This window comes from Hemitrygon akajei, chromosome 4 (assembly GCF_048418815.1).
Source record: "Hemitrygon akajei chromosome 4, sHemAka1.3, whole genome shotgun sequence".
NCBI classification, from domain to species: domain Eukaryota; kingdom Metazoa; phylum Chordata; class Chondrichthyes; order Myliobatiformes; family Dasyatidae; genus Hemitrygon; species Hemitrygon akajei.
The window spans coordinates 76,939,098-76,950,729 of record NC_133127.1 but is presented as its reverse complement, the minus strand read 5'-3'; the positions used below and the strand labels follow the sequence as shown (position 1 = coordinate 76,950,729).

At 44.7% G+C, this 11,632-nt stretch overlaps 1 non-coding gene across 1 annotated transcript; it reads left to right on the top strand.

The window, feature by feature from the left end:
• Nucleotides 1-10,786: 10,786 nt before the first annotated feature.
• LOC140727153 (U6 spliceosomal RNA) lies at nucleotides 10,787-10,893 on the top strand. The gene has a single exon (XR_012098795.1). It is a non-coding gene; the product is annotated as a U6 spliceosomal RNA (small nuclear RNA).
• Nucleotides 10,894-11,632: the final 739 nt, after the last annotated feature.

The window sequence follows — 11,632 nt, the reverse complement described above, 5'->3', positions numbered from 1 at the left end:
TGTGGGTGGTAGGCAGTAGTGTGGTGTAGCTAACAGGCTGGCCACAGCCGATCACAGGCTGGAGGTGAACTGGGCGCCTCTGTCGGAGGTAATGTGAGCCAGTACCCTGAAGCGTTCTACCCAGGTTGCGATCAGTGCTCGGGTGCAGGAATCGGCAGATGTGTCGGTGAGCGGGACCGCCTCTGGCCACCTTGTGAACCGTTGGCGCCGAACTGCAGCTGCACTGTGCGGGTGCCATAGGTCCGTATCGTGCTGCCGTTTGCAACCCTCAGGGTGGGTCCTGGCTTCCTGTTGCGGGTGTCATACCCCATCGGGGGCAAGATGCTGATCTCCGCTCCGGTGTCGACCAAGAAGCGGTGTCCCGACTGTTTGTCCCAAACGTACAAGAGGCTGTCCTGGTGGCCAGCCGCCATAGTCATTAGCGGCAGCTGGCCTTGGCCCTGGCCCTTGCAGGGCGGGCGACAACAGCGGGCTTTTATGCCCCACCGCTGGTGGTAGAAACACCACTGCTCACTGGCCTCCTTACTCCTGCCTCTGTGTTGTGTGCGTCCTCCTGCCGGGCCTTGTCTAGTCTGCTGTTGGGCGCATGGCCTGGTAATCTGACCGACGGACGCCATGCTCTCCCTCTTGGCTTTCCACAGCACGTCTGCCCGGGCCGCCACCTTCCGGAAGTGCTGAAATCTGCGTCGGCCAGCAGCAGATGTATGTCCTCGGGCAGTCGCTCTAGGAATGCTTGCTCGAACATGAGGCAGGGCTTGTGTCCATCAGCCAGGGCCAGCATCACGTTCATCAATGCTGACGGTAGTCTGCCTCCCAAACCGTCCAGGTGAAGCAGGCGGGCACCTCGCTCACGCTGTGAGAGGCCAAAGATCCCAATGAGCAGCGCCTTGAATGCTTCATATTTGCCTTCTTCCGGGGGCGACTGTATGAAATCCCCAACCTGGGCGGCCGTCTCCTGGTCAAGGGCGCTCACCACGTGATAGTAACGTGTGGAATCAGAGGATATCTGCCAAATCTGGAACTGGGCTTCTGCTTGGCTAAACCACACGTGTGGTCGCAGCGTCCAGAAAGTTGGCAGTTTCAGTGAAACTGCGTGAACAGATGAAGAGTCGGTCATCTTTGGTCCAAATCCCGTTTGGACCGTTGGGGTCACCAATGTAGCTACACATAGCGCTGAAATAACGACACGCAGTCGGTAAGTCGTTTGAAGACTAGTTTATTCAAACTTCGCGGCGCTGGCATTTAATCCCTAGCGCCCGCCCTCTCTGGGCGGAAATGACGTCAGAGGTGCATTACCAAAGTCTCCCCCCGCGCGCTGGCTATTTGTGGGCCGGTTCACCTGCGCAGAAAGTGGGTCGCCACAAGACCACCTTATCTGGCACCAACAATCATTCAATGGTCAAAGTCACTTATATCACATTTCTTCCTCATCCTGATGTTTGGTCTGGACAATAACTGAACCTCATGATCATGTCTGCATGTGTTTATGCTTTGAGTTGCTGCCACATGATCGACTGATTAGACATTTGCATTAAAGAGGAGGTGTTTAGGTGTACCTAATAAAGTGGCCAATGAGTGATCCTGAATCCGCATTGATTCTACGTCGATTCACTACATAGTTTCCTGCCACAAGGTATTTGCTTACTATCAAATGTAAAACATTTTCGTGAACTCTGCATTATCATGGGGAGCATTGTTTTGCTAAGAAACTTTGCATATAGGCAAATAGGAGGGCTATTATTTCATTTAGCTCCAATCCCATGCAAAACCAAGCCACTCTGAAGGCAAATTCAAATAAACATCTCAACACATGGACATAGAAAGCAGGAGGAACAATGAATTCTAACCTGCAGCACAACATTAAAATCTTTACCGGATCAAATTTCAAGAAAATAATCCGAGTTTACAAATCCTTCAGTGTTCACTCTAGGTTGCCTATGCACCAGATCGATTAATCCACGGAGACACCTGGACTTGCACCGTGGAGTGTGATTAATGTCTAGAAGTTTCTTCTGTGATTTTCACCTGCCGATGTGTGGCCTACACTTTACATGCAAAGCCTAACTTGGTGTAATTTAAAAGCTCCCAGGCTGTTGAGTCCAACCCTGAAACAGTGTAAGCCCAGGTGCCTCCTTGGATGAATGGATCTGATGCACAGGGAATCTGGAGAGAAGATTGTGGAAAGGTGCAAATTTTAAGTTAAAAACTTAGCCCTTAGGTAAATCTACCCCTGCCCCTATCACTGTCCTTAGAATCTATTCCCACTCTGTATCCTGAGACCATAAGACAGTAAGATATAGGAGCAGAATTAGGCCGTTCAGACCTTTGAGTCTGCTCTGCCATTCAACCACTGGTCACAAAGTTGACATTTCCTCCAGCTTGATTGGTGACCAACTTCAACATCTGAATTCCTCCTTTGTACCGAGGAGTTTCCACCTTTAATATGACACACCAAATCATCACTGGTGCAGCCAATTGGTTTTCAAAGTCGCATAATTAGTTAAATGGAGATCTGTATGGAGTCAAAGTGTTTCAGTTGATTGTAGTAAAAATACACATGTATCCAGAAGGTCCAACTGCTGGTGAGGCAGTATCCTGGCAAAAACTACACCATGAAGACAAGCAACTCCGTGAAAAGGTTATTGAAAAGCACAAGTCAAGCGATGGATACAAGAAAATTTCCAAGTCACTGAGTATCCTTTGGAGTAGAGTTAAGACAAACATCAAGAAATGGAAAGAGTATTGCACCGCTGTAAATCTGCCTAGAGCAGGCCGTCCTCAAATACTGAGTGACCATGCAAGAAGGGGACTAGTGAGGGAGGCCACCAAGAGACCTATGACAAATCTGGAGGAGTTACAAGCCTCAATGGCTGAAATGGGAGAGACTGCGCATACAACAACTGTTGCCCAGGTGCTTCACCAGTCACAGCTTTATAGGAGAGTGACAAAGAGAAAGCCACTGTTAAAAAAAAACCTCATGAAATCTTGGCTAAAATTTGCCAGAAGGCATGTGGGAAACTCTGAAGTCAGCTGGAAGAAGGTTCTATGGCCTGATGAAACCAAAATTGAATTTTCTGGCCATCAGACTAAACGCTATGTTTGCATAAGCCAAACATCGTACATCATCAAAAACACACCATCCCTACCGTGAAGCATAGTGGTGGCTGCATCATGCTGTGGGGATGTTGCACTGTAGCAGGCCCTGGAAGGCTTGTGAAGGTAGAGGGTAAAATGAATACAGAAAAATACAGGTAAATCCTGGAGGAAAACCAGATTCAGTTTGCAAGAGAACTGTGACTTGGGAGAAGATTTGTTTTCCAGCAAGACAAAGACCCCAAGTATAAAGACAAAGCTACAGGAATGGCTTCAAAATAACCAAGTTAATGTGCTGGAGTGGCCAAGTCAGATTCTATTTCAATCCAATAGAAAATTCGTGCCTAGACTTTAAAAGGGCTGTTCACTCAGAATCCCCATGCAATCTGACAGAGCTTGAGCAGCTTGTAAAGAGCAATGGGGAAAAATTTAAGGGTCCAGATATGCAAAGCTGATCGAGACCAATCCACACAGACTCAAGGCTGTAATTGCTGCAAAGGTGCATCTACTAAATACTGACTTGAAAGGGGTGAGTAAATTATGCAATCAATTATTTAGTGTTTAATAATTGTAATAAATTTAAACCACTTTGTAGAAATTTGTTGTTACTTTGACATGAAAGAGTCTTTTCTATTGATCAGTGTCAAAAAAGCCAAATTAAATCCATTGTGATTCAATGTTGTAAAACAATAAAACATGAAAACTTCCAAGGGGGGTGGGGATGAATACTTTTTATAGGCAATGGATATAGAGCCAGAGCTGTGATAAAATGCACTTTGCCATTTGCACACATACAGTGTGCACAATTCTATTCATTGCTTTCTGATATTATTTCCTGTACAACCCTGTTTAAGACTTTAAGAAATACTCGAATGCTCATCCACTTAGTGAACAAATATACCAAACAGCAATGGAATACACCAGCCAGCAAGCTTCTGGGTTGAGGCCCTGCCCAGAACTGAGATCCAGAGTAGTACAGGAACAGTTAAAACTGAACGAAAGGTGCTTTGGTTGGGAATGAACCAATGGTACTCTTGGGTACTGAATAATGTTGGATGCTGTGTTGGAAACACCTGTACATCCACTATAGGCACAGACAATAGCCCCAGCAGCCATTGGGGTGGTGGGGGTGTGGGGAAAGTAAAAATTTAGCCACATTGCCAGCGTTTACAAAGGTAAGTGGTATGTCAACCTCTATTGCAAAGATGTGAAATACAGAAGTAACGAAGCCTTGATGAAATTATTCTGAGTATTATCCACAGTAAGTTATTCATATCTGAAAAAGAACATTCCTGAAGAAGGATCTCGGCCCAAAACGTTGACTCTTTACTCTTTTCCATAGATGCTGCCTGACCTGTTGAGTTCCTCCAGCATTTGTGTGTGTTGCTAAGGATGGATTTGTCTGAGTCACTGTAACATTGATCTCTGGGAAGGGAATGACTCTTATGTTTAGAAGAGTGAGAGGTGATATCATTGAACTATATATAATGAGAGGTTTGATTGGGTAAATGTTGAGGAATGTTTTCTGTTGCTGGGGCCTAACACCAGGGGGCATAATCTCAGTGTAAGGAATTTGCCATGTGAACTGAGATAGAAGAGATTTTATTGGAGAGAGAGGACTGTAAATCTTTGGAATGCTCTACCTCAGCAGCATGTAGATGCTCAGTCACTGAATGGAGGCACATGGGCTTTATTTCATGTTTGTATCGCTGGCAGCTACCACTGTTTTACCTGTGACTTTGGGAACAACACTTTGGTTGCACAAAACTGGTGGCAGAGGATTGATCAAATAAAACTCAATGACATGACACAGCTTTCCTATCCCATTAATTCCATGTTGCCTGGAAATCAGTAGACAATTATAACTCAAGTAATCAGTTCAGCATTCAACACTATAATTCCCTTCAGGCTTGACAAGAAGCTCAGAGAACTTGGCCTTCACCCTGACTTGTGCAGCTGGATCCTGGACTTCCTGTCAAATCGCTCGCAGGTGATAAGAGTGTGATCCCTCACCTCAATGCAGGAGCCCCCCAGAGCTGTGTCCTAACCCCCGTCCTTTACTCTCTGTATACCCATGACTGTGTCACCATCCACAGCTCCAAGCTGCTAATTAAATTTGCAGATGATAGTACACTGATTGGCCTTATCTCAAATAATAATGAGGCAGCCTACAGAGAAGAAGTCATCACCCTGACACAGTGGTGTCAAGAAAATAACCTCTCCCTCACTGTCGCAAAAACAAAGGAGCTGGTTGTGGACTACAGAAGGAATGGAGACAGGCTAACCCCTATTGACATCAAAGGATCTGGGGTTGAGAGGGTGAACAGCTTTAAGTTCCTTGCTATACACGTCACTGAGGATCTCACGTGGTCTGTACATGCCAGCTGTGTGGTGAAAAAAGCACAACAGCGCCTCTTTCACCTCAGACGGTTGAAGAATTTCGGCATGAGTCCCCAAATCCTAAGGACTTTCTACAGGGGCACAATTGAGAGCATCCTGACTGGCTACATTACTGCCTGGTATGTGAACTGTACTTCCCTCAATCACAGGACTCTGCAGAGAGTGGTGCGGACAGCCCAACACATCTGTAGATGTGAACTTCCCACTATTCAGGACTTTTACAAAGATAGGTATGTAAAAAAGGCTCAAAGGATCATTGAGGACCCGAGTCACTCCAACCACAAACTGTTCCAGTTGCTTCCATCCAGGAAACGGTACCATCACATAAAAGCCAGGACCAACAGGCTCCGGGGACAGCTTCTTCCACCAGGCCTTCAGACTGATTAACTCACGTTAACACAATTGTAATTCTAAGCTATATTGACTGTTCTGTTGTACATCTTACTCTACATACTATTAATTACAAATTACTATAATTTGCACATTCAGATGGGACGTTACGTAAAGATTTCTACTCCTCGTGTGTGAAGGATGTAAGAAATAAAGTCAACTCAATTCAATTCTTGGAGTTCTTGGGATACTAATTTGTTGTTGTGTGATATTCATTTTAACAGGTTAGATTTGAGTCGGAACTTTTACAGTTCCTTTGAGGATAGCTCCTCAACTGTACAAATGAATATGGGTGTCATCATAAATCAGCCCTGTGTCATTTACACAGAATGACTTTAATAAACAGTTCCACCTCTATAAGTAAATAAATACTGGAGATTCTTAGCAGGTCAGGTAGTGGCTGTGGGATAATGCAGTGGGTGACAGATGACGCTTGTTGTTCAGAATAGAAACTGTTCTACGTAATTCACAAACACTGCCATTGAGTTGTGTTCACTTTAAGGGACAGTGTCTGATGAAATGACACCAGTGTAAGATGACCACTTTTGGTTTGTTCATAATGGAAGTAAAGGGCTGCGATTTTTGTTAAGCACATGAAATGAATCTTGCATGTTTTATTCACAAAATCCTACATCAGTGACCCTGACATACTTGGATGATTCCGAAGTTACTCAGCGACATGTCGACCAATGCAGTCACTTAGAAGCTGCCAGAGTTTTGAGAGCAGTATGCTACCTTAAGGTTGACTCAGGTGGAAACCCAGTTCGCGCAGTGAGAAATCACTGAAGACAATACTAAATTTTACTACGTTGTAGATCCACTGCAGCCAGAGTGGCATCTACTCAAAGACCCGCCTGCACATGATAAATATGTCACTCAGATAACTCACCTATTCCAGATTTTTGGACTGTCTAAGTCTGAGTGTGCCAAGCAATTGCTCTCCTTGCCCGGCCTGGGTGTTGCTAGGCCTCCAGAACTAATAGACCACATATTATCTCTTCTGGGCAATCAGTATCCTTGTTTTATTTTTAAAGACCTCTTTATGCAACAAATGCCTGATCAAGTTCATATAGCCCTCACTAATACTATAAATACTAGTAAAGGACTATAGGGAGCTTGCTAAACTGGCCAAAGGTCTTCACTCAGCCAGGCAGAGATGTATCTTCCCCCTCCTTTCCCTATCTCAATAAGCCCTATCAGCAGAGCCTCCAGCACACTCACACCTATGGCTCTAAACCAAACAATACTGGGTTTATGTTTTTACCATTCACGCTTTGCCACGAACGGCAAAAGTGCCGACTGCCGTGCAGCTTTGACAGTGCCAGTATATCGGGACATTGGAGGTCAGTGAACACCACGGTTTCCAGCTGCTAGCGTCGTCTATTGTTCATTATGGTCACCTTGCAGGTTCCTGCATATTGGAGGCATACTGTTATTAACTCCATTCACAGCCTTTCGCATCCAGGCTGGAAGGCTTCACTGAAAATGGTTGCTTTAAAGTTTCTGTGGCATGGCCTTAGGAAGGACGTGAGAGACTGGAGTATACTGGAATGGCTCCAAAAGCAGAGCTGCGGGGCTCCACAGCTGCGATGGCAGCTGCTATGGGTATTGGGTGGTTTTATTCCTGACACCACATCCACCTGGTTCAGCAGCATTCCGCTCTCCCCAGTAAACTCAATTCTTCTACACTTATTCCTACCTCCCATCATGGCACGCAACACCCTTGGGTTCCAGTTGACCCACGTTCTACCTTGTTTGTTTTTGCCTGCCATGATGCGCATCAATACCACCCCCTGCCTCCCCAGGCCCCCTTACGAAGGTCTGTCCCGTGTTTTGGAATGGGGTGAAAAGAATTTTATTGTAGATGGGAGGAGTAAACCTGAACGTATTTCTATAATCAACTTAAACCGGCTCGCCAAAACCTGGATGGTTCCACTCCCTTACCCTCTGCATCACAACATGGCATGTCAGCACACCCCGGGATGAGCCAGAGGCACCTGCAGGTACTCCGACCAAGGCACGCGAGACCGAGCCAGGCAGCTTGTACAAGCTCCAGACAGACCCACAGTGTCAGTGTTGGAGAATTCGGAGGAGGCCTGTAAAGGATATTGTAATGGGTGACAGATGACACCTATTGTTCATAATAGAAACTGTTCCACATCATTCACAAACACTGAGTTGTGTTCACTTTAAGAGACGGTGTCTAATGTAATGACGTCAATGTAAGGTGACTGCTTTTGGTTTGTTCATTTTGGGTTTGGAAGTAAAGGGCTGCAGGTTTTATTAAGTACATAAAACAACTCTTGCACGTTTTATTCACAAAATCTGATATTGGTGACCCTGACTCTCTCGTACAAAGTTAACACTTTAAGTTGCTGAAATTTTATCAAAACTGGCTTTCCTATAAAGTAACAGTTGTGCAGCTTAGTTCTAGATTGTTGGCTCATTCCTGATTGGAGAAATATTGAAGGAGGACAGATAGGGGATAAGAAAATATGGAGAATAGATCAGAACTGTAAGGAGTCAAGGGATCAGACTGAGATTACATTTATTGCCTCTAGTGCAGCATGCTAAAACCGTTTAAAAGTGTCAGAAATATTGCAATTTTACAACACGTACAAAATACTGGAGGAGCTCAGCAGATCTTCTTTGTGGTGGCGTGTTGGGGAGGAAGCATTAAGAAGAGGGACGCCTCACGTCTTAATAAGCTGGTAAGGAAGGCGGGCTCTGTCGTGGGCAAAGTACTGGAGAGTTTAACATCGGTAGCTGAGCGAAGGGCGCTGAGTAGGCTACGGTCAATTATGGATAACTCTGAACATCCTCTACATAGTACCATCCAGAGACAGAGAAGCAGTTTCAGCGACAGGTTACTATCGATGCAATGCTCCTCAGACAGGATGAAGAGGTCAATACTCCCCAATGCCATTAGGCTTTACAATTCTACCACCAGGACTTAAGAACTTTTTAAAAGCTATTATTAATGCTTTTTGAGATAGTGATTTAGATGCATATCATATTCTTTACTGAGTTAAGTAATGTATGTAATTAGTTTTGCTACAACAAGTGTATGGGACATTGGAAAAAAGTTGAATTTCCCCATGGGGATGAATAAAGTATCTATCTATCTATCTATCTATCTAGATCAGGCAGCATCTGTGGAAAGACAAAAACAGTCGATATTTTAAACTGAGACCTTTCATCAGGACTGATGGAGAGTCATAACTGAACTGTCAGCTGTTCATTTCCCTCCATATATGCTGCCTGGCCTGCTGAGCTCCTCCAGCATTTTGCATTGATCAAGATCTCCGGCTTCTGCAGAGTATCTTGTATCTCCATTTTGTGAAGTTACAATGCAAGGTTGACAGAGGGGCATCATCAGGTCATGGGTATTGAAAAGCTGAGTCATTTTTAGCAGTTATTCTATTGATTCATTGCAAACACTTGATTTTGCTGCTGCTTGGCCTGGTGGTACAAACACAGGGTTCTGTTTTGGACAAGTACTGGACTGAATACAATTCTATAGTGATGACACACCCAGTGACTAATGCCTCGTGTGCACAGTATGGGTGAATACTTCTACTCTAAAAAGTCTGCTGTTGTAGTGTTGGAGGAGAATGCAGAGGAGAGGGAGAAGGCTCCCAGATTCTCATAGAGGAATATGAACTGGTTGCAGGTAATATTACAGGTGGCTGTGATTTATTTGTGTTAGGCAGTTACAGAGATCCTCCAGGTCTACAGGTGTCTCTTGGATGAGATTTGGATGTCTCAGGTGCAGGAACGGCTGCTGAGTGTGCCAGGCTTTAGATGTCTCAAAAAGAACAGAGAGGGAGACAAAAGAGGTGGGGCGTGGCATTGCTAATTAGGGATACCATCACGGCTGCAGAAAAGGAGGAAGTCATGGGGGATAGTCTATTGAGTCAGTGTGGGTGGAAGTCAGAAACAGGAAAGGGGCAATAACTCTACTGGGTGTTTTTTATAGACAACCCCCCCCCCCCCCCGGGCTATCGAGGAGCAGATAGGGAGGCAGATTCTGGAACGGTGCAATAATAATATTTTAACTTTCCTGATATTGATTGACATCTCCTTAGCACAAGGGGTTTAAATGGGGTGGAGTTTGTTAGGCTTGTTCAGGAAGGTTTCCTGATGCAATATGTAGATATGCCAACTATAGGAGAGGCCGCACTTGATCTGGTATTGGGAAATGAACCTGGTCAAGTGTCAGTTCTCTCAGTGGGAGAGCATTTTGGAGGTAGTGACCACAAGTCTATCTCCTTCACCATAGTACTGGAGAGGGATAGGAACAGACAATCTGGAAAAACATTTAATTAGGGTAGCGGGAAATATGATGCTATAAGGCAGAAACCTGGGAGCATTAACTGGGAGATGATGTTCTCAGGAAATGCACGGCAGAAATGAGGCAGAAATGTTCAAGGAACGTTTGCATGGAGTTCTGCATAGGTATGTTCCATTGAGGCAGGGAAAGGATGTTAAAGAACCATGGTGTACAATGTATGTAGAAAATCTAGTAAAGAAGAAAAGAAAAGCTTATGAAAGATTCAAGAAACTAGATACTGTTAGAGCTCTAGAAAGTTACAAGGTTGCTAGGAAGGAACTAAAGAATGGAATTAGGGGAACCTGAAGGGGCCTTTAGAAGGCCTTGGTGAGCAGGATTAAGAAAAACCCCAAGGCATTCTGCAAGAATGTGAAGAGCAAGAGGATGAGCCATATGAGAATAGGACCAATCAGGTGCGATAGTGGAAATGTGTGCATGGAGTCGAAGAAGGTACTTAATGAATTACTTTGCTTTAGTATTCACCTGGGAAAAAGACCTTGGCAATTGTGGGGATGACTTACAGCGGACTGAAACACTTGAGCATATAGACAATAAGAAAGAGGACGTGACGTGCTCGCTTCGGCAGCACATATACTAAAATTGGAACGATACAGAGAAGATTAGCATGGCCCCTGCGCAAGGATGACACGCAAATTCGTGAAGCGTTCCATATTTAAAAAAAAAAGAAAGAGGACGTGCTGGTTCTTTTGAAAAGCTTTGTTAGATAAGTCACTGGGACCCAATGAGATATACCTCAGGCTACTGTGGAAAGCAAGGGTGAAGATTGATGAGCCTCTGGCATTGATCTTTGCATCATTAATAGGACCAGGAGAAGTACTAGAGGATTGGAGGGTTGCAAATGTTGTTTTCTTGTTCAAGAAAGGAAGTAGAGATAACCCAAGAAATTATAGACCAGTGAGTCTGACTTCCATGGTGGGCAAGTTGTTGGAGAAGATCCGGAGAGGCAGGATTTATGAGCATTTGGAGAGACATAATATGGTTAGGGATAGTCAGCATGGCTTTGTCAAAGGCAGGTCGTGCCTTACGAGCCTGATTGAATTCTTTGAAACAACACACACAAAATGCTGGTGGAACACAGCAGGCCAGGCAGCATCTATAAGGAGAAGCACTGTCGACGTTTCGGGCCGAGACCCTTCGTCAGGACTAACTGAAAGGAAAGATAGTAAGAGCATTACTTACTTACTAACTACTTACTAACATTGCTTACTATCTTTCCTTTCAGTTAGTCCTGACGAAGGGCCTCGGCCCGAAACGTCGACAGTGCTTCTCCTTATAGATGCTGCCTGGCCTGCTGTGTTCCACCAGCATTTTGTGTGTGTTGTTTGAATTTCCAGCATCTGCAGATTTCCTCGTGTTTGTTCTTTGAATTCTTTGAGGATGTAATAAAATATATTG